General features: G+C 49.3%; 1 long non-coding RNA gene across 1 annotated transcript; it reads left to right on the top strand.

The window, feature by feature from the left end:
- Nucleotides 1–13,570: 13,570 nt before the first annotated feature.
- Nucleotides 13,571–15,362, top strand: LOC146796561 (uncharacterized). The gene is made up of 2 exons (XR_014969637.1): nt 13,571–14,216; nt 14,928–15,362. It is a non-coding gene; the product is annotated as an uncharacterized LOC146796561 (long non-coding RNA).
- Nucleotides 15,363–19,055: the final 3,693 nt, after the last annotated feature.

Here is a 19,055-nt window from a genome sequence, read left to right as displayed (position 1 = left end):
ACCAGAGCCCCAGCATCACAAAATGGATGCTGCTGCCACAGACACAAGTCTGACCTCCTGCTGGTGGGAGTCCTTCCAGCGAGGGAGGCTTGGACAATAGGTTACCTGCCTTGGGAGGTGCGAGCACCACCCCAGACAGGACTTAGTGTATTGGGGCAGGGAGGGATGAAAGAAACTAGACACTGCCTGGGGCACACAAGGTCCCATGCATAGTCCAATTCAAACCGGTGCTGGGGCACTCCAGCCCCAGCTCTGGCGCGAAACTAGACAAAGGAAAGGGGGTGTAACCACTCCCCTTCCTGGTCCCACCCATAGGAGGGACCTTGCAGGTAGCCCAGCCCACTAGCCCAGTATATCAGTAGGTAGCTGAGCCCTGCAGGATTAGATTATCCCGAATCTGCAACTTGAACAGAAACTCTGGACCTTCGACATTCGACCTCAGGAAGAAGACTGAAGAATCTCCCTTGTGGCCAAGGAGTGACCACCCTGGGCAACCAGGCACCATCCAGCGACCTCTGCTTGCTTTGCGACTGATCCTACGAGGGACGACTGCAGAGACTGACCAGCGCCGAGACTTCCAGACACCTCTGAACCAGATACACATCTACAGCAAAGCTGAGACCCGTGGAGGCGACGAGGGACGTGGGACCGGCGACTTGGGAAAAGTGGCTAGTAACTGACTAGCGCGACTTCTGAGGCTTCCTCGACGCTGTGCTTGGGGAATTGAGAAGCCCCCATCCCGAGCACCATCTGCAAAGAAGATCAGCTCCCCACACTTCACGTGTTCTGCGTGGGGCCCTTCTGCACCTGAGTTGCTCGACGTGTTGTCTGGTTGCTGGCCCGTTGGCTAGTGACCTCTGTGTCGACGAACCTTTGATTTCACCTTGCTGGTCCGGCTCCTCCAGACTGGCACTCGCTCCTCTGTGAAAGAGAAGCACCCCAGACCTTCCTGATCTGCACCAGAAGCAAGTCCTCCATTCTGCGTGGGTTCCGCTTGCCAAGGCTTGTTGGGTCCTAACTTGACATCGACACCGCCGACAGAAAGAGCCTCCGTGGGACAGCTCGCCTCCTGGTCCTGGTCATCCTCGACGTCTCCTGGTACCCGTGGCTGCTGCGACAAGCTTCACCTCTTCACCTGCATCTGCACGACATTGCCTGGTTCCTGGCTGGTGACCTAGACTCTGTCCCTTCTGCTTGCAGGTATCCTTCCTTCTTGATTCCATCCTTGGGATCCACCGGACACTCTTCACTGATTGCCTGTCAGCAACTTTCCTTCAGGCATCCATAGGAGTCAACGACGAAACCCGACGCAAGTTCCCACCTATGCACCCGCAGCCCGTGGGCTAGGAAACTTGAGTACTCCGGTGCTCACAAGGGTATTGACTATCCTAGGGTCTAGTTTCCAAGTCTCGAACTCCTAGCTATTCCAGAAGTGTCCTAAAACTCTTAATTTCTAATAACTACTATTTCTATTGACTTTTACGCATTACGCGTCAGTGTTTCCACTCTGCACCTGAATCCCGTGGGCCTCCCACTTCCTAACCTTTGGTAGTATAGTGTAGCCCCAGCGATTCCCTAGGCCTAGGCCTATCCTGTGTTCGTGACAGTGGTTCTTATACCACTTACTTAGTATATGGTTTGCGTGGCCCCAGGGCCTAACTGTATTACTTACCTGTGTGACTTAATGTATGCTTAAATAAGACTGTGTTGTACTTACCTCAAATCTCATAAAGAGTGCTGAGGGTATTTTGACTAGAATAAATACATTCTATTTTTATATATCTGTTGTGCTGTCCTTTCATTTGGTATTCAAGGGATTACAAATGGTATAACAGCTGGCTTCACATGCCATACAGAGTTTAGCCTAAGACTGCTCTTGTCCATGCTACCACTAGGATAGCTGGTCTATAAGGTTGACTTTACAACCAATCACCATAAGGGTTGTTTGGACTGATACAAGGTGTACACTAGAATTAGTGACATCATATCAGGCCAACTTCTCACATTGGTGAGCAGCGGTTGGGATCTGAGCTTGCTGTTGTTAATACCATTGTAATCTTGAGATACTAACTTGAAAGATCACACAGATATTGTTAGGTACATATAACATAGATTATAAATACTTAAGTCCTACTGGACTTAGTTGTTGTAGGTTGAAGGGCCTAGCACACCCTGACTACAAGTACTAGAGAGGTTTAGTAGGTACAACTAGTGTAGGTAGGTGCACACACCACACCCTCACTAGATCATGTCTCTGAGAGGAGATGAAGTTGATTCTCTCTCAGGAGGGGTAGATCCTAAAAAGATACCCTCTAGATATGATACCCTAACTTTTCAGGAGATGAGACAATTGTGTACCTCCAGAAAGTTAAAACAGGGTTCAAACCCTACCCTCATTCAACTAGTGGAGATCTTAGAAGAGTATGATGCTCAGAGAGCCTCCCAGGTTAGTACCCTAGGTACAGGTGAGGGTCTACCCTCTACAGAGGAGTCAGAAGAGACTTCAGAAGATGAGGTAGACAGCCAGGTCCAAGTTGGGAGACTTAGCCAGGCTAACTTAAGCCTACATGGGAGTCTGACTGGGGTCCCCCCATTCAGACCCTCAAGTGGACTTAACCAGAGAAGCAGGAGAGGAAGATCTCCTTCAAGGGAATCTATCCACTCCAATGTCTCTAATAGCTCCAATGCCTCTTCTCACAGGGGAATGACTTCTCCACAGAGAAAAGAGCATCAGGCCAGAATGAGGGAAGTCAATCTGAGGATTGAAAGGGAAGAACTTGCTCTTGCCAAAGAGAAGCTTGCTCTGGCCAGAGAGCAGAAGTTAAGTGGGTTAGATCCCACTGTTGGCAGAAATATCCCTAAGGATAGAGACAGGACCTATGACAATAGAAACCTGAGCAAGATTGTCCCTCCCTACAAGTGTGGGGATGACATCCACAAATGGATAACTGCTTTGGAGAGAGCCTGCAAAGTACAGCAGGTACTCCAAAGTCAGTGGGCAGCTATCTTGTGGCTCTCCTTCTATGAGAAAGGTAGAGACAAGCTCCTCACAGTTAGTGATGAGGATGCTGACAATTACACTGTCCTGAAGAGTGCTCTGATTGATGGGTTTGGCCTAACCACTGAACAATACAGGTTGTTGTTCAGGGATACCCAGAATACACAGACTCAGGACTGGACTGACTTTGTAGATTGTGCCACTAAGGCTTTGGAAGGCTGGTTATTGGGTAGTAAGGTTAAGGACTATACAGGATTGTATAATTTGATCATGAGAGAACAAATCCTTAATAACTGTCAAAACCAGCTGCTGCATCAACACTTGATTGACTCTGACCTAACTTCTCCCCAGGAATTGGGAAATAAGGCAGATAGGTGGGTCAGGACTAGAGTTAAGCAGAAAAACCAGAACCAGGGCGGTGATCAGAAAAAGGCAGACCAGAAGGGTAATGATCAGAAACAAAAAGACCAGAAGTCTTCACCAGGCCCCCAAAAGGCTCAGGGGGAGGGTGGTCCCAAAAAGGATAATAAGAAAGATGGCCAAAAGAAACCCTGGTGCAACTATTGTAAGTCAAACTCACATTGGTTTAGTGAGTGCACCAAAAAGGATAAGCCCCCAGCCACCATTGCCCCTAAGGCAACTGTACCCCCTAGTCCAGCTGTAAGTGGTGGTTCCCAGAAAAAGGGTGTAGTAGGGTTAACCCTGGGAACTGAGGAGGATTCTGGCCTAGTCAGGATACCAACTCGGGCTGTTCTGATCTGTGATGGGGACATAGCTTTGTCCTCTACTGTGGGTCCCAGTAACCTGGGCAAGTACAGACAGACTCCTTTTATCAATCATAGAATGGCTCAGGCCTACACTGGGACACTGGGGCTAGTGTCACAATGGTGACACCTGCCTTTGTGGACCCTGGACAGATCATGCTAGGTGAGAATTACCTAGTGACCAACGCTAGCAATGCCACTACTTCCCATAGTGTGGCAATGGTTAACTTCTCCTGGGGAGGGGTAACTGGCCTCAAGAAAGTTGTGGTAAGTTCAGACCTTCCTGTAGAGTGTCTGTTGGGAAATGACCTTGAAACTTCAGTTTGGTCTGAAGTGGAGTATAGGACCCATGCAGAAATGCTGGGGATAGATGCACATGTCCTCGCTGTGACCAGGTCACAGGCCAAAAAGTGTAACACTGAACAAGTGCTGGATCCTGTTACAATGGACCAGACACAACCCAGGAGAAAGAGCAGTAGGGTAAAGGCTGTGCCTTCCCCCTTGCCTCAGGTGGTGGATCAGCCCTCACAGGAGGATGATTCTGAGAGCCCTGAAGGAACTGTCCTAGAAGAACTGGAACCTGATCAGGTTGAGTTTCTTGGGACAGGGGGACCTTCAAGGGCAGATCTGAGGCAGGCACAATTAGACTGTCCTTCTCTTGAGCCCCTCAGACAGCAGGCTGCTGCTGAGGCTGCAGGGAATGCTCAAGGTACCCATAGAGTGTATTGGGATGAAGGGCTACTGTACTCAGAGGCTAGAGACCCCAAGCCTGGTGCATCCAGGAGGTTGGTCATACCATTGAGTTTCAGAGGCTTCCTTCTTACCTTGGCCCATGATATTCCCCTTGCAGGACACTTAGGCCAGAATAAGACCTGGGACAGACTTGTCCCTCACTTTCACTGGCCTCACATGTCAGAAGATACCAAGGAGTTTTGTCGCTCCTGTGTCACCTGCCAAGCCAGTGGCAAATCAGGTGGCACCACAAAGGCCCCCCTCATACCACTACCTGTGGTGGGGGTTCCCTTTGAGAGAGTGGGGATAGACATTGTAGGACCAATGGACCCCCAAATAGCATCTGGGCACAGATTCATACTGGTAATAGTGGACCATGCCACCAGGTATCCAGAAGCTATACCCCTAAGGACCACAACAGCTCCTGTTGTGGCAAGGGCCCTACTTGGAGTATTCTCCAGAGTGGGCTTTCCAAAGGAGGTTATTTCTGACAGAGGTGCCAACTTCATGTCAGGATATTTGACTGCAATGTGGAAGGAGTGTGGTGTTAACTACAAATTCACTACACCCTATCACCCACAGTGCAATGGGCTTGTGGAGAGATTCAACAAGACCCTAAAAGGGATGATAAAAGGTTTACCAGACAAGCTTAGGCGAAGATGGGACATCCTTTTACCCTGCCTTCTGTTTGCTTACAGAGAGGTCCCACAAAAGGGGGTTGGCTACAGCCCTTTTGAGCTTTTGTTTGGGCATCCTGTAAGGGGACCCCTGTGTTTAGTAAGGGAAGGATGGGAGAGACCTCTCAGACAACCCAAACTGGACATAGTGGATTATGTACTTGGCCTCCGCTCCAGGATGGCAGAGTATATGTAGAAGGCTTCTAAAAACCTTGAGGCAAGCCAAGAACTCCAAAAAGCTTGGCATGACCAAAAGGCTGTGCTGACTGTGTACCAGCCAGGGCAGAAAGTGTGGGTGTTGGAGCCAGTGGCCCCAGCAGCACTCCAAGACAAATGGTCTGGACCCCACACTTTTGTTGAGCAAAAGGGAGAAGTCACCTACTTGGTGGACCTTGGGACTCCCAGAAACCGCACAGGGTGCTTCATGTCAACAGATTGAAGGCATATGTTGACAGGGCAGACATGGGCCTACTCATGGCTACAGATGAGGGGCAGGAGGAAGAGAGTGACCCTCTCCCAGACCTGTTGACTCAGAACCCTGATGATGGCTCAGTTGATGGTGTGGTCTTTTCTGACAGCCTCACTGATCATCAGCAACAGGACTGCAGACAAGTTCTGCAGTCCTACAGACATATGTTCTCTCTGACCCCAAGTCAGACAAACTGGTGCACCCATGAGGTGGACACTGGTGACAGTCTGCCTGTGAAGAGTAAAATCTACAGGCAACCTGACCATGTCAGGGACTGCATAAAAGTTGAGGTACAAAAGATGTTGGAGCTGGGAGTCATTGAACCTTCAGAGAGCCCTTGGGCTAGTCCTGTAGTTCTTGTGCCAAAACCTCACACCCAAGATGGTAAGAGAGAGATGAGGTTTTGCGTGGATTACAGAGGTCTCAATGCTGCCACTAGGACAGATGCCCACCCAATACCTAGGGCAGATGAGCTCATTAACAGATTGGCAGCTGCCAAGTTTTTGAGTACATTTGACCCGACAGCAGGCTACTGGCAAATCAGACTAGCTGAGAATGCAAAGGCCAAAACTGCTTTCTCAACCCCAGGAGGACATTATCAATTTGTGGTAATGCCCTTTGGTTTGAAGAATGCACCTGCCACTTTCCAAAGGTTGGTGAATCAAGTCCTTACAGGTCTGGATGACAACTGTGCAGCTTATCTTTGATGATATTGCTGTCTTTAGCTCCACCCGGGAGGATCACCTGGTCCACCTGAGGAATGTTTTAGAGGCCCTGCAAAAGGCAGGTCTCACTATCAAGGCCACTAAGTGTCAGATAGGGCAGAGCAAGGTTGTATACCTGGGCCACCTAGTTGGTGGGAATCAGGTTCAACCACTGGAGAGCAAGATCCAGACCATAAAGGACTGGACTCCTCCAACTACCCAGACTCAGGTCAGAGCTTTCTTGGGCCTGACTGGGTACTACAGAAAGTTTGTTAAAAACTATGGGTCCATTGTGACACCACATAATGACTTGACCTCTAAGAAGATGCCAAAGAAAGTTCAGTGGACAGTAAGCTGTCAAAAAGCATTTGATGACCTGAAGCAGGCCATGTGCAGTGCACCTATTCTGAAAAGTCCAGACTACTCCAAAGAGTTCATTGTCCAGACAGATGCTTCTGAGTTGGGTGTGGGAGCTGTTCTTTCACAACTGAATGTAGATGGTCAAGACCAGCCCATTGCTTTTATTAGTAGAAGGCTGACCCCTAGAGAGAAACGTTGGTCAGCCATTGAGAGGGAGGCCTTTGCTGTGGTTTGGGCCCTGAAGAAGCTGAGGCCATACTTGTTTGGCATTCACTTCAAGATTCAGACAGACCATAAGCCCCTCTTGTGGCTAAATCAGATGAAGGGTGAAAATCCCAAACTTCTTAGGTGGTCTATTTCCCTACAGGGGATGGACTTCACAGTGAAACATAGACCTGGGACTGACCATGCCAATGCAGATGGACTCTCCCGATATTTCCACTTAGAACATGGGGACTCAACTGGTCAAGGTTAGTTTAATGTCCCTAAGTTTGGGGGGGGGGGGTTGTGTAGGAGAGTAGGGTCTGCTTTCTATGTTCACCCCCACTTTTTGCTGTTGCTTCACTGGTTTTCGACTTAGATGTGGCTGTGGGCCTGCCAATCAGACCCACAGCCCAGCTGTTCTCTCTCTAAATTCATACTATGGGGCAGATTTATGTTGCACTTGCGCCTCATTTACGCCGCCGTTGCGTCACTTTTGTGACGCAGCAGCGGCGCAAATCCTGCGCCATGGTGCGGGGTATTTACAAACGTGACGCATCTCCCAGATGCGTCACGTTGCAAAGCCCTGCGCCACATGTAGGCGTTCCAGGGCAGGTGGGGGCGTTCCGGCGCAGGAACGCCTCCTGAAAGTGGCTGAGTGAAATCTACAAGATTTCACTTAGTCACTTTTAGGCCCATGCTGCGTCAAAACCCTGCGCCTGCTTGAAGCAGGCGTAAGGATTGACGCAGCATTGTACAGATAGGGCCCCCCAGATCATTGCTGGAGCTGCGTCGCGCTTGCGACGCAACTTCAGCAATGCGCCACTTTTCGGCACAGATGCGTCACGCATCTGTGCCGTTTTTGCCCCATGGTGTGCCGCATTATAAATGCGGCGCATCCATGGTGGCGCAGCTGTGGCGCATAATAACTGGCGCATCCCTGCTGATATGCAGGGATGCGCCAGTCGTCATAAATCTGCCCCTATGTACTTTAGGTGCATAACTCAATTGGTAAGGATCACCTATTGGCCCCTGTATAGTGTACCTTAGGTACCCAGGGCATAGGTGTACCCTAGGCCTACCCGGGGCTGCAGCATGTATTGTGCCACCCCTGGCCTGGCCTTCCATTATGACACAACTGGCTGATCACTCAGCTGGGGCAAGGTCGTGTAATCACCCCTTGCTTAGGTGTAGTATTCCTATATCTACCTTATATATAGACACATGTGTACCTATCAGCTACTCCTATGGCAGGCCTTAACCATTTTGGAGTTACAACAAGCAATTGATGGACGGAATGCTGACAATGCAGACATTCTCCCCCAGTCAAGAGATATGGGTTAAATCCATCGTTCTTTTGCCCACTACACCACCCCAGTTTAGACATGGCCATATGCAAATCAGTCTTGACCCTGTGCCTCATGGGAACAGTCCAGCCCGAACTGCCAAGCCATGTCTTCCCTGGACCGGAATCAAGCATCCTAGGACCGGTTTCTGGCTATCAGCCGTCATCAGCCAGGATAGCTTGACTCCAGTGGCGTAGTGAGCACGGGTCCCACGTCTGGGAATACCCATCCCACTTAGGGCGAAAAGCGTTACAACAAACAATTGATGGACGGAATGCTGACAATGCAGACATTCTCCCCCAGTCAAGAGATCTGGGTTAAATCCATCGTTCTTTTGCCCACTACACCACCCCAGTTTAGACATGGCCATATGCAAATCAATCTTGACCCTGTGCCTCATGGGAACAGTCCAGCCCGAACTGCCAAGCCATGTCTTCCCTGGACCGGAATCAAGCATCCTAGGACCGGTTTGTGGCTATCAGCCGTCATCAGCCAGGATAGCTTGACTCCAGTGGCGTAGTGAGCACGGGTCCCACGTCTGGGAATACCCATCCCACTTAGGGCGAAAAGCGTTACAACAAACAATTGATGGACGGAATGCTGACAATGCAGACATTCTCCCCCAGTCAAGAGATCTGGGTTAAATCCATCGTTCTTTTGCCCACTACACCACCCCAGTTTAGACATGGCCATATGCAAATCAGTCTTGACCCTGTGCCTCATGGGAACAGTCTAGCCCGAACTGCCAAGCCATGTCTTCCCTGGACCGGAATCAAGCATCCTAGGACCGGTTTCTGGCTATCAGCCGTCATCAGCCAGGATAGCTTGACTCCAGTGGCGTAGTGAGCACGGGTCCCACGTCTGGGAATACCCATCCCACTTAGGGCGAAAAGCATTACAACAAACAATTGATGGACGGAATGCTGACAATGCAGACATTCACCCCCAGTCAAGAGATCTGGGTTAAATCCATCGTTCTTTTGCCCACTACACCACCCCAGTTTAGACATGGCCATATGCAAATCCGTCTTGACCCTGTGCCTCATGGGAACAGTCCAGCCCGAACTGCCAAGCCATGTCTTCCCTGGACCGGAATCAAGCATCCTAGGACCGGTTTCTGGCTATCAGCCGTCATCAGCCAAGATAGCTTGACTCCAGTGGCGTAGTGAGCACGGGTCCCACGTCTGGGAATACCCATCCCACTTAGGGCGAAAAGCGTTACAACAAACAATTGATGGACGGAATGCTGACAATGCAGACATTCTCCCCCAGTCAAGAGATCTGGGTTAAATCCATCGTTCTTTTGCCCACTACACCACCCCAGTTTAGACATGGCCATATGCAAATCAGTCTTGACCCTGTGCCTCATGGGAACAGTCCAGCCCGAACTGCCAAGCCATGTCTTCCCTGGACCGGAATCAAGCATCCTAGGACCGGTTTCTGGCTATCAGCCGTCATCAGCCAGGATAGCTTGACTCCAGTGGCGTAGTGAGCACGGGTCCCACGTCTGGGAATACCCATCCCACTTAGGGCGAAAAGCGTTACAACAAACAATTGATGGACGGAATGCTGACAATGCAGACATTCTCCCCCAGTCAAGAGATCTGGGTTAAATCCATCGTTCTTTTGCCCACTACACCACCCCAGTTTAGACATGGCCATATGCAAATCAGTCTTGACCCTGTGCCTCATGGGAACAGTCCAGCCCGAACTGCCAAGCCATGTCTTCCCTGGACCGGAATCAAGCATCCTAGGACCGGTTTCTGGCTATCAGCCGTCATCAGCCAGGATAGCTTGACTCCAGTGGCGTAGTGAGCACGGGTCCCACGTCTGGGAATACCCATCCCACTTAGGGCGAAAAGCGTTACAACAAACAATTGATGGACGGAATGCTGACAATGCAGACATTCTCCCCCAGTCAAGAGATCTGGGTTAAATCCATCGTTCTTTTGCCCACTACACTACCCCAGTTTAGACATGGCCATATGCAAATCAGTCTTGACCCTGTGCCTCATGGAAACAGTCCAGCCCGAACTGCCAAGCCATGTCTTCCCTGGACCGGAATCAAGCATCCTAGGACCGGTTTCTGGCTATAATGCCAGAAACCGGTCCTAGGATGCTTGTTTCCAGTCCAGGGAGGACCTGGCTTGGCAGTTCGGTCTGGACTGTTCCCATGAGGCACAGGGTCAAGACTGATTTGCATATGGCTGGGTTCAAACTGGAACGGCATTGTGAGCAAAAAAACGATGGATTTAGGCCCAGATCTCTGTACTGGGGTGAATGTATGACATTGTTCTACATTCTGTCCATCAATTGTTGTTTTTGCATTTGTCACCCCGAGTGGAAAGGGTATGCCCAGACGTGGGTCCCTTGCTCTCCATGCCACTGAAATTCAAGAAAGCCTGGCTGAAGACGGCTGAAATGCCAGAAACCGGTCCTAGGATGCTTGTTTCCAGTCCAGGGAGGACCTGGCTTGGCAGTTCGGTCTGGACTGTTCCCATGAGGCACAGGGTCAAGACTGATTTGCATATGGCTGGGTTCAAACTGGAACGGCATGGTGAGCAAAAAAACGATGGATTTAGGCCCAGATCTCTGTACTGGGGTGAATGTATGACATTGTTCTACATTCTGTCCATCAATTGTTGTTTTTGCATTAACCATTTTGGAGGCAGAGTGCTTGGTAACATGTGAGATGGTGCTCTAGCATGAGCTGAGCCTGTCTGCAGCTTACGGAACCATGTCCTTATAGCTGTTCTATGATATAGCCGACCATATACTCTTAAAGTACCTTATAATCTTAACCGGTTATGGTAACTATGGTTTGGCTTCATCAAAACATGTCGTGTAAGGTGTCTAACACTTTGGAATAATACCCCCATACCATTTCTGGCGATGAGGATATTATTCCTCCCTTCTAGAGGGAGAAGACATGTTGAACCCTACTTACCCGGTTAAAGTTAGCCAGAGCCCCAGCATCACAAAATGGATGCTGCTGCCACAGACACAAGTCTGACCTCCTGCTGCTGGGAGTCCTTCCAGCGAGGGAGGCTTGGACAATAGGTTTCCTGCCTTGGGAGGTGCGAGCACCACCCCAGACAGGACTTAGTGTATTGGGGCAGGGAGGGATGAAAGAAACTAGACACTGCCTGGGGCACACAAGGTGTCGCATGCATAGTCCAGTTCAAACCGGCGCTGGGGCACTCTAGCCCCAGCTCTGGCGCGAAACTGGACATAGGAAAGGGGTGTAACCACTCCCCTTCCTGGTCCCACCCATAGGAGGGACCTTGCAGGTAGCCCAGCCCACTAGCCCAGTATATCAGTAGGTAGCTGAGCCCTGCAGGATTAGATTATCCTGAATCTGCAACTTGAACAGAAACTCTGGACCTTCGACATTCGACCTCAGGAAGAAGACTGAAGAATCTCCCTTGTGGCCAAGGAGTGACCACCCTGGGCAACCAGGTAACATCCAGCGACCGCTGCTTGCTTTGCGACTGATCCTACGAGGGACGACTGCAGAGACTGACCAGCGCCGAGACTTCCAGACACCTCTGAACCAGATCCACATCTACAGCAAAGCTGAGACCCGTGGAGGCGACGAGGGACGTGGGACCGGCGACTTGGGAAAAGTGGCTAGTAACTGACTAGCGCGACTTCTGAGGCTTCCTCGACGCTGTGCTTGGGGAATTGAGAAGCCCCTATCCCGAGCACCATCTGCAAAGAAGATCAACTCCCCACACTTCACGTGTTCTGCGTGGGGCCCTTCTGCACCTGAGTTGCTCGACGTGTTTTTCCGATTGCTGGCCCGTTGGCTAGTGACCTCTGTGACGACGAACCTTTGATTTCACCTTGCTGGTCCGGCTCCTCCAGACTGGCACTCGCTCCTCTGTGAAAGAGAAGCACCCCAGACCTTCCTGCTCTGCACCAGAAGCAAGTCCTCCATTCTGCGTGGGTTCCGCTTGCCAAGGCTTGTTGGGTCCTAACTTGACATCGACACCGCCGACAGCAAGAGCCTTCGTGGGACAGCTCGCCTCCTGGTCCTGGTCGTCCTCGACGTCTCCTGGTACCCGTGGCTGCTGCGACAAGCTTCACCTCTTTACCTGCATCTGCACGATATCGCGTGGTTCCTTCCTGGTTCCTGGCTGGTGACCTAGACTCTGTCCCTTCTGCTTGCAGGTATCCTTCCTTCTTGATTCCATCCTTGGGATCCACCGGACACTCTTCACTGACTGCCTGTCAGCAACTTTCCTTCAGGCATCCATAAGAGTCAACGACGAAACCCGACGCAAGTTCCCACCTATGCACCCGCAGCCCGTGGGCTAGGTAACTTGAGTACTCCGGTGCTCACAAGGGTATTGACTATCCTAGGGTCTAGTTGCCAAGTCTCGAACTCCTAGCTATTCCAGAAGTGTCCTAAAACTCTTGCAGGCACATGCATCAAACCTTTTTGCGATCGCAAAGGGTGCGAATCGCAAAAATAGGCCGTTTGCGATCGCAAAAGTCAGTGTTGAAATGCATCAACTGTATATTTGCGAAAATCCATTTTTTCGCAAATATAAGGAATCGCAAAACATTCTGCGAATCAAATAGCGAATCGGTATTAGCGTGTCCCAATTACCGAATCGCAAACAACGAATCGCAAAATGTATGCATGACAAATCGCAAATAGCGATTTCCATGAAAATCGCAAATTAGCGATCGCTAAATAAGAAGGATCACAACCAGGTGGTAATCATGAGTGCAAATCACAGACAGGTGAAAACCAACTGAAACCCATTTAAACACACCCAGAATGAGCCAGCACTGTTCACAATGGCAGGGATTTACCTGATGGCGAGGAGGATGAGGCTGCAGGCTGCCGCACAGAGACGGAGGCGAATGAATGAGCGCATCTTCAGAGTCCGCATAACTTTGCTAGGCCAGCAAGAGGATGAGATATACGACAAGTATAGGCTCAATGCAGCAATGATCCATGACCTAATCAATGAATTGGACCCCATAATGCAACGACAGACACGTAGGACCAATGCCATCCCAACGCATGTGCAGGTCCTATGTTGCCTACACCTTCTGGCGTCAGGCAGTTTTCAGGGGGTCATTGCTGTTGCGGGAGGTGTGTCACAAAGCGCACTTTCAAGAATATTGAAAGCATTCCTTGATGCCATGATGGCCGTGATCGGGTCTCATATCAAGTTCCCTACCACCGCGCTTGACCTTGCAAAAACCAAACAGGAGTTCTACCAGATAGCTCGTTTCCCACATGTGTTGGGTTGTATTGATTGCACGCACGTTGCAATATGTCCCCCTGCAACACAGGAATATATATATAGAAATAGGAAATCTTACCATTCCCTCAATATTCAGGTTGTTTGCAATGCCAAAAACATTATCACTGACATTGTTGCGCAATTTCCAGGGAGTGCACATGACTCTTATATCTTCAGGCAAAGTGGCATACACACCCGTCTTGTCAGGGGAGAATTTGGAGAGGGACATCTGCTTGGTAAATATGTGTTATAGTTTATCACTGTCATTGTACGTATGTCAATGTGAAGCTGCCACTGACTCTTTGCTCCATTACATGTAGGTGACAGCGCATACGCCTTGCGTAATTACCTAATGACGCCTTACCTCAATCCCACAACTGCCAATCAACAGAGGTACAATGCAGCACATATTTCGACAAGGAACATCATAGAGCGCACATTTGGGCTGTTGAAGAGCCGATTCAGATGTCTACATAAGACCGGTGGAGCACTGAAGTACAACCCTGAACAATGCTGCAAGATAGTAGCGGCATGTGCCATGCTGCACAACATAGCGACAAGGGGAGGAATGGACATCGAGGTGTCTGACAGCGATTCGGAGGATGGGAACCAGCAAGTGCCACAACACCATGCAGCACAAGGGGCAGGCGCAGCAGAAGGGCGTAGGAGAAGATTTGACCTCACACAAAATTATTTCTGAGGTGAGTAATGATGACACAGAAACTGACTATTGCTATCAGAGTATTCTTTAATTAAATAAAATTGCCATGAGTGTTCAAGCACACTTGTAATCTGACCAGTGCAATGGACATAAGTGGTTTGCAAATGTCAATTCACTTGTCACTCTGTGAAAAGTCAAATCCAAATAAATGGTTACGTCACCATAGTGGAATGCACTTGTACATGCCAGTCTAGCGCTTTTTCCCACGAACACCCAGACGCCTGTCAGACCCAGCATTGTCATCCGTTATGTTGGAAGCGGCGGGGGTACTGCTGCGTGTGTTGCGTCTTCCTGCAGTGCGGACTGGAACTGCCACACTACTTAGGCTTGAGCCACCCTCACTACCCTCTTCGGGCGTGGAATTGTTGGCCGCAATTGTGGAAGCATTTAGCAAATCAACTGCATTGGTGACCTGGTCCAGTGCTTTAGCCACATCGCCGCTCCAATGGCACATTTCAGTTTGCATGGTCACAGACCTACGTGCCAGCAGTGCAGTTGTCGTGGCCAATCTATTGTTTGATTTAGCAAACATTTTCAATTGCAGCATTAGTTGACGATGCTGTCTCTTCTGGGATACATTTCCCTCATGCATCACCTTGCTCAGTTGCTGCACACTTTCTGACAGTACTGCTATGTTGCTAGCCATCTTGCCAACTTGCAATTGTACTAATCGTGTGTTTTTTGTCTGCAGGCGCTGCATACGGAGCATCTGTCCCTCAAGACCACCCCAGACATCACTTGGTTGCTCCTCCTGCTGTGTCCTGAGTGCTCTTCCTCTCCTACGCCGGGCTCTGTGATTAGTTCTGGGGACCTGTGGTTGTGTTTGTGTGATGGAAGTTGTCTGGCCATGGCTGCCACCTGGTGTTGCATCAGCCTCATCATCTTCACACTCCATGGTGACTAGGGATGGAACAGTAGCCCTGCGTGACTTTGTTGGACGTGAGGGATTTATTTGCACCACAGGTGTGTCCATCTGTTCACCTGCGCTGGTGTCCTGCATGTCTGGGGAATCGCTATCCACATCTTCTACACGTTGTGCATCTGTGAGGTGAAACAGTGCAACACTGTATTATTTCATGTCTGTGATATTAATTGCACAGTAATAAATTTCTGCCTTTGTAAATGATTTTATACTCTATTAAGCTTTTTTGGGTTGTTACTCTGAGATTTGACATTTTAACTGCTTGACCTGACTACATCTCCCATAATGCCCCTCACCTACTGAATGCATTGTGTACTGGATGTTCAGGGTCTGCACTTGGGCTGTGCTGTGGTCGAGTTCTACCTTTACATTTTGTAACACTAAGAAAACATACATTCATCTTACCTTCAGATGTGTTTGCTGCTCCGGACGTGTCCAGCTGGGTCACACCAACAACAGCTTCTGGCTGGATGGTGGATTCAATCAAGTCCTCCATGGGAGTGTTCCCAGTGTCTGTTGGTGTTCCCCCTCCTGTCTTCTTTGCCTCCTTCAGGCGGTCAGCTATGCGCACCTTAGCCCGACTGCGCAAGTCGTACCATCGTTTTTTGAGTTCTTCAATGGTGCGGTGTGTCACCCCAATGGCATTGACCCTGTTTTGGATCCGGAGCCAGATTTTCCTTTTCTCCTGCTCTGCCACTTTCAATGATGCCTTTCCAAACAGCTTGTCATGGCTGTGGACTACTCCCTCAATGAGGGTGTCAATTTCTTTTTCTGCAAATTTAATTTTGCGTTTCCTGCCTGTTTGGCTCTCCTCTGCTGTTTGTGAGGCTTCCATTTGATATCACAAGTTTTTCTTCTGTCTCTGTCACACTCCTGTTCTGCTCCCAGAGCCAGCTCCCTCCTCTCCCTGACACTGTGCACTGGAAATGAGGCTGGTGCTGCTCACTTCCTGGTTGTGATGTCATCAGGATGCATCAAAAAGCGACTTCGGTATTAGCGATTTCGCTAATTGCGAAATCGCTAATAGCGAGTTCGCAAATGCCGAAATCGCAATTTATTTAGCGATTTTTAGCGATTCGCAATATTCTCGCAATGTTTTTGTTGCATCGTGTTTTGCGAGTCTTTATTTGCGATTCCTTAAAATTCGCAAATAAGGACTCGCAAACTCTCTTTTTGATGCATGTGCCTGTTAATTTCTAATAACTACTATTTCTATTGACTTTTACGCATTACGCGTCAGTGTTTCCACTCTGCACCTGAATCCCGTGGGCCTCCCACTTCCTAACCTTTGGTAGTATAGTGTAGCCCCAGCGATTCCCTAGGCCTAGGCCTATCCTGTGTTCGTGACAGTGGTTCTTATACCACTTACTTAGTATATGGTTTGCGTGGCCCAGGGCCTAACTGTATTACTTACTTGTGTGACTTAATGTATGCTTAAATAAGACTGTGTTGTACTTACCTCGAATCTCATAAAGAGTGCTGAGGGTATTTTGACTAGAATAAATATATTCTATTTTTATATATCTGTTGTGGTGTCCTTTCATTTGGTATTCAAGGGATTACAAATGGTATAACAGCTGGCTTCACATGCCATACAGAGTTTAGCCTAAGACTGCTCTTGTCCATGCTACCACTAGGATAGCTGGTCTATAAGGTTGACTTTACAACCAATCACCATAAGGGTTGTTTGGACTGATACAAGGTGTACACTAGAATTAGTGACATCATATTTCAGGCCAACTTCTCACACATAAGTATTAAAAAAAAGTTTTAATAACACTTATTTTTTGTTTTGAAACACATCCCCTTTCCTTTAAGGAAAACAGGCTGCATATATTTAAAAAAAGATTGTTTTATTTAAAAGCAGTCACAGACAAGGTGGTCTGCCGTCCCTCAGGCCACCATTCCTGTAATGGCAGCAATTCGTAATGGTTGCAATTTACAAACCACATCACGCATACGTTGGAAAAATTCCCACCGCCCTATAAATCCCAATATCTGAAAGAAACAGTTAGTCATAGATTACTTACCTTAGAATTACCCCCAGGCGTCAGACTGGATCCGTAAAGTTTTTCGTCAGCAGTACCTCTGCACGTCGGAAGGTGGCGTCGGTCGGCTCCGTGTCCGAAATTGGCGTCGTGGTCACCGAGATGATGTCGCGGTGGCTACTTAGATGCCGCCCTCGCGCGCTGACGTCAGTTCTTTTTCCGCGCCAGCCAGCGCAGATCCTGAGAGAGCGGTACCTCCAAGTCGTGCTCCGACTGCCGCTCCATGGCTCCGAAGGCTTTGTGGGAGCGGTCCCGAAAACTTCTTGATTTATAGACAACAAGGGCAACCCTAGAACGAGAACCTGGGGTAATAGATGCTCTAATCCAAACAATGGTTCATGAGCTAAACTAAAAACGAAAATATATATACAATAGAACCTAGACTAAAGCAAACCAAGTGCTATCCAAATTTCACATTACCCATGTACCAATAATCGTGCCGTAAAACTAATATTTAATGTAAATTAAACTAAAAACATATTACAAATATATACACATTAATGATGGCGCTCATACAGTTACACAACAGTGTTAAGGTTATAGACAATAACAAGTGTAAACTAGACAAACAGTGGCAGAGAACAAAGATACAAAAAAACAGGTTTCAAAGTAAAACATGAATACACAATACAATAATTGTGTCCTCTCTTATTTAGGCCATATTACAGACGTCAACTGCGTTTCGACCCAAGGATACTTTGTGGGTCATCATCAGGACAAAAGCATCATATGTAGGAGCGTCCACTGTATTTTCTCAATGAACACGGAGAAGGAATCACCATAAGTCGTGCATCGGGCACTTAGGCTTGAAATTAGTAGAACATAAATCTGTAGGTATGTCAGTAGAGTTCGCAAAGAGGTCCTCAATTTCAAAGTCATGAGGAAATATGTAAAAATGGCTGTAAGATCCAAATTGAATTCCAATGATCTGTGGTACCAACCGTCATGTAATAGAGGATCAAAGTCGGTACACACAATTATTATCTGAAAGAAACACGTTTGTTAGATTCCTTACCTTAGAATATCCCCAGGCGTCAGGCTGGATCCGGAAAGATTTTTCGTCAGCAGTACCCTTGCACGTCGGTAGGCATCATCTGTGACTCCGCGTCCGTCGTCAGTGTCATGATCGCCGGGATGACGTCGTGGGAGTACTTAGACGCCGCCTCGCGCGCTGACGTCAGTTCTTCTTTTTTCCGCGCCAGTAAGCTAACTTTTTTGACATTTTTGTCTATCTTTTTTGAGTCGACTACTGGTGCCGGTAGGGATGCCCGGGTTCAAGCTGTGTGATGTCTGTCACCGACTGATGTGGCCTACCTGATACTGACCCCACCATCGGTGTCTCTACTGTCTTGGGGCCGACCACAATGACAAGTCGTGCCCCGACTGCCGGGCCTTGACCTCGAAGGCCAGGCGGGAGCGGTCCCGCAAGCTCCTCGAGATCCGGCAGTCCGCTCCGTGCCGCTCGAGGTCCCGGTCGAGGAGGTGGTCGAGGGACCGGTCCCGGAGCCGAAGTCATCACCGCTCGTCGGGATCCAAGTCCTCGCATTCAGGTAAGTCGAGGCATGGTAAAAAGAAGTCGAAGAAGCAACATCGCTCTTCTGACTCCCCTCGCCGGTCGTGCGACTCGGCCGAGGGTTCGGGTGGCACCACCTGCCGGAGCCGCAGGAGTCGCATCCGGCCCCTTGGCCTCATGCGACTCCGGGCGAGATTCGGGACTTCCTCGTGGCCATGAGGAGTCTCGCTCCACTATCGAGGCCTGCCGGCGTGCCTCCGGGCCCCGCAGGTCTGACTGAGGGTCCTAGCGAGCCGGCGGCTTCGGCCCCAGCGCCGTTGTCGACTTCAGTCCTGA

Source organism: Triturus cristatus, chromosome 10, assembly GCF_964204655.1.
Source record: "Triturus cristatus chromosome 10, aTriCri1.1, whole genome shotgun sequence".
NCBI lineage: Eukaryota > Metazoa > Chordata > Amphibia > Caudata > Salamandridae > Triturus > Triturus cristatus.
This window is presented reverse-complemented; position numbering and strand designations above follow the sequence as displayed.